Consider the following 4102-nt stretch of genomic DNA (forward strand, 5'->3'; position numbering starts at 1 on the left):
CCCCCTCCCTTTCCCCCGGGGCTGGCGGCCAGCCCCGAAGTTGCGGCGAGGCGGGAGGACACACGTCCTGTCCTTCCACCGCCCCCGGGCCGCCCCCCCCTCTCCACCACCTCCATCCCCGCATCCCTCCCCCGCGCTCCTCCCGGCCGTCCCGCCCGGGCAGCCCCGCCGGTCCCGGGGCGGGGGGAGATGGCTGCCGGAGCCCGGAGGTCGCCGAGACACCTGCTGCCACCGGGCCCCCCCCCGTGCACACCCGCTCCGCGCCCGCTCCCTCCTTCCCCCGCTGCCGTCCCTGCCTCCAGCCGCCTCTGCAGAGCCGCCGCCGCCGCCGCCAAGGACGAGCCGGGACCGACGGCGGCCGCCGGAGCCCCCCGTCAGCCGCGGCGGGCGCCGAGCCCGCCCCGGGGGGCTGCCCCGCAGCAGGAGAGGGTTGGGAAGAGCAGAGCCCCCGGTGGGACGAGCCCCGCCGGAGCCGCGGGGCATGTAGGCACCGAGCAGCGGCGCTCCCGTAAGTACCGGGCGGGCTGGGGGCAAACGAGGCCCGACGGACTCCGCTGCCGCCCCGCCGCCGCCGCCGCCAGCAACTTTTAGGGATGGGGTGGGGGGTTGTTGATTTTTTTGGTGAGGGGTTGCTCTGGTCATCTCCCCCTGCCTCAGCATCCCCCCGCATGCCCAGAGCTCCCCCGCTCCCCATCCCGGGCACGGGACGGAAATGAGCCTTAATCCTGGGAGCCGTGCTGGGGGGTTTCTGGGGGAGTGGGAGGCAGGAAAAATTGAGGAGACCTCCCTGGGTGCCACCAGCCCTGTGTCCCCCCCCGCCACCTTGCGTAACCCAGCGGCAGGCAGGACACTTGGCGTTTATTTTTGGTTAATCCATATTCGACCTTTTTAAGCTGCGTTTGGGTGCGTGCGTGTGCGGGGCCCTCGCCATCGCCCCGGCCCGCAGCCCCCGGCCCGCAACTGTTGCTGTCGGAGGTGCGGGCGAGGAAGGGGAGGATGATGAGGAAGAGGAGGGTGATGCTGGGTGGTGGCGGATGAAGGTTGAAAGGAGACGGTGCTTGCCGGGGGCTGCCAGTAGCTTCTCCCTCCCGAGTCATCCCCTCCCTGCATGGGGACAGGGAGAGTGATGAGTTGGCTCTGGGGAGGTTTTGCTGCTTTCTCCCCTTCCGGGGGGCTCCATCGGTGTCTTCTTGCTCCACAGGGATGTCCCTATGAGGGAAAAGACAAGCCCTGGTGCATCCCGGTGCCCTCCCCTGTGCCCCCTCTCCTCCCGGCATAGCTCCCGCCAGGTTCGGGTTCGCTCTGTCCTTTCCGTGCACCAGCAGCAGTTCCCCATCCCCTGGCGCAGGCTGCGCTTTCCCTCTCATTTCAGGCTCGGAAGCTCTTTTTTTGAGGGGGATAAGGTTTCTCTTTCCTGAGTGATATTTTGCATTTCGGGATTTTATTTCTCTCTTTTCTGAGGTCAAAATATCTGCATGAGCTCTCCCCCACTCAGACCAGGGGAGGGAGGCAGGGCAAAAAAGGTATTTAAAATTAGGATCAAACTTTCCCTGTTGCATTAAAATGACATTTCAGGGTCTGGGGAGAGGTGAGGGCTTGATTGTGCCTTTAGCAGGAGGTTTCCGTGAGTTTGTTGCACCAGGAAGGTGTGCCTAGGAAGGGGGTTAACCTGCTCAAAACTGCCCCAAGCCAGAAAACAAGTGCCAAAGCCACTGAGCAGCTTTGTGGTGTCCTGTGGTCCCAGGGGAGGCTGCCAGGAGGTGGCATTGCCCTGCCTAGGCTCCTGGCCATGGCCACTTTCCTCCCGCCCCAGCCTGGCCACTGGCCCTTCAGCCAGCTGGAAAACCTCTCATTTGAGAAGGTCTTTTCCCAAGGGAGTACTCCACAGTGCTTGCTACAAGGGGTTGGAAAATGCAGATTTTCTTTAAAGTCCATGGGGGCTTTGCTGTGTCGTGCTGAGCCCAAGAGCAACCCCAGCTCTGGCAGTAGCTCAGGGATGGGCTCAGTTCCTCCTCAGCCTCTGCCACTTTCCTGCAATCTGCTATCTCCCCCAAAACCCCACATTTTCCTGCACCCCTCTAGTTCAGTCGTAGAAAAAATGGGCTGGAAACACACGTTGTTGGCTGGGCTGGAGGAGTTGGTTGCCCTTTCCTTCCCAAATCTGGCCATTTTGGAGCAGCCCTGGCTCCGACCTGTGCATGGAGCCCTTGCCAGCCACGGGCTCTCTGGCCCTGAACCCCTTATCCTCCTCCATGTCCGCCAAGGGCTGTGCTGAGCAGCCTGGCTCTGACTGGTGGCACCGGATTCCCGGGAAGGATGGAAATTCATTCCCCCAGCACTGGCTGAAGGATGTGATGTGCCCATGCCCACCTCCCCTCTGCCACTGCCACCGTGCTCCAGCTGTGAGGGATGGGGTTGTTTTCCACCTGCAGCTTGGTCCATGGGGAACAGGATTCCTCAGACCTGTCACCAGTCACAGCCAGGAGTGGGGCAACCCCTTTGGTGACAGAGTTTGGCATCATGAGAGGCGTTTGCCGGTCTCTGCCTGGATTATTCAGTGCTAGAAGAGGTTCCTGAGCATAGGGAAGAGCTGGGTTGAGGAAGAGGAGGATACAGGCCCGGGATGGGTGAGGTGCCAGGACTGGCACAACCAAACCCAATCAGCCACCATGAGGGCCCAGAGTATATTTAAATGTCCTTGAGGAGGGCTCAGACGGGCAGTGCTGCTGTTAGAGCGGTTCTGTTTGTTTTGGGTGGCGTGTTGCTCCCCTTCCTCTCTGCTCGGGTAGCTGATGCCGGATTCCCGATGAATTATTTATCACGGGACTAAAAATACTTGGGAATTCGCAGTGAGGAGCAGGCAGTGCAGGCTGCCCCGCCACTGAGCTGACCATGCCAGAGCGTGGGACGCTGCCAGCATGGCATGACTCACCTGCTGCCCTCTCTGGCCAAGGGGCCCTGGCTGCAGCCACCGGTGTGGCGTCGTGGCTCCTGCGGCTCGGCCGGCTGCAATGTGCGGTGGGGTGGGGGATGCAGTGAACCCCCTGGGTGGTGGTGGGTGATGGGGGTGGATGACCCCCTGCTGAAACTCAGATCTGGCTGAGAGAGATGCTGCCCGGTGAGCGTCAGTGCCCAGACAGGTGCCCGAGCCTTGCCATGGCGTCCAGGAGGGAAGTGTGGGGTTTGTGTTCCCTGCCTCTCTGGAGGTGCTCAGATCCACACCGAGCAGCTCTTGCACGGTGCCCAGCCAGGCAGCCCTTGGGTTTGTTTCCTGCGTTTTCAGTCCAACATGCCGGCAGTGTTTCCGCAGCGTGCCGAGGGTTTGTCCGTCACTGCGGCACAGTGGGACGTTGGGGTGCAGCTCCCCGGGGCAGCCCAGACCCCAAAACCATCCACGACACGCTCAGCAAGAGGCTCCTCTGGCTGTGCTGGGGACTCGTTAAGCAACAGCAGCTTTTAATTGCAAGTGACGTTTCCGAGCACCAGCTGGCACCTTGCTGCATGGAGTGACACCGGCGCGTGGCTGGTGCCACCGTGCAGGGCTGCTCGTTCCCCTCCCTGCTGCCCAGTGTGGCTCTGGCATGATGGCCCGGGGGAAAATGAGGCTCAGGGGGGCTTAGGTGTCCCTGGCTGTGGGTTGATTTTGCCAACAGGCTCTGAGGAAGGGGTGAGCTCCAAGATGGGAGTGCATCGCTGTAGGCAGGGATTCATCCCCCCTCGGGGGATTGTCACCTTACCTGCTGCATCATCGGCACCCACTGGCAGTGGGGAATTGGGGACCTGGCAGGGAAGATGTGCTCAAAGAGCCCCTGAGAGCCTGGATTTGGGGTGCAGCCGGCAGAGACGCAGTGCAGGGAGTGCCCCAGCCAGGTGGGCTGTGCCAGCAGCGGACACACACTGGGGGTAAAGGCAGGAAGGAGGAAAGCTGACCGATGCTGTCTAGGGGTGAGACTTGGAAATAAGAAGCCAGATGGGTGCTTTGGTTGGGATTTTGTGCCAGAGAAGGGGCTGAGGTAGCGTAATGGGTGGGGGACAGGCAGGGAGACAGGCAGGGGACTGGTTGCCCCTGTGACCGTGTGGTTTGCAAAATCTCAACATGGGG

The 4102-nt window shown here is 62.1% G+C and overlaps 1 protein-coding gene across 1 annotated transcript in view; it reads left to right on the forward strand.

The window, feature by feature from the left end:
* The first annotated feature begins 413 nt into the window (after positions 1–413).
* GRIN2C (glutamate ionotropic receptor NMDA type subunit 2C) overlaps positions 414–4102 on the forward strand; it is a 14771-nt gene continuing 11082 nt past the window's right edge. The window contains exon 1 of the mRNA XM_027895650.1: positions 414–508. The gene's annotated coding sequence lies outside the window, so the exon portion shown is untranslated. The remainder of the gene's footprint in view (positions 509–4102) is intronic.

Source organism: Empidonax traillii, unplaced genomic scaffold (assembly GCF_003031625.1).
Source record: "Empidonax traillii isolate 1590-97213 ecotype Southwest subspecies unplaced genomic scaffold, ASM303162v1 scaffold462:size771534, whole genome shotgun sequence".
NCBI lineage: Eukaryota > Metazoa > Chordata > Aves > Passeriformes > Tyrannidae > Empidonax > Empidonax traillii.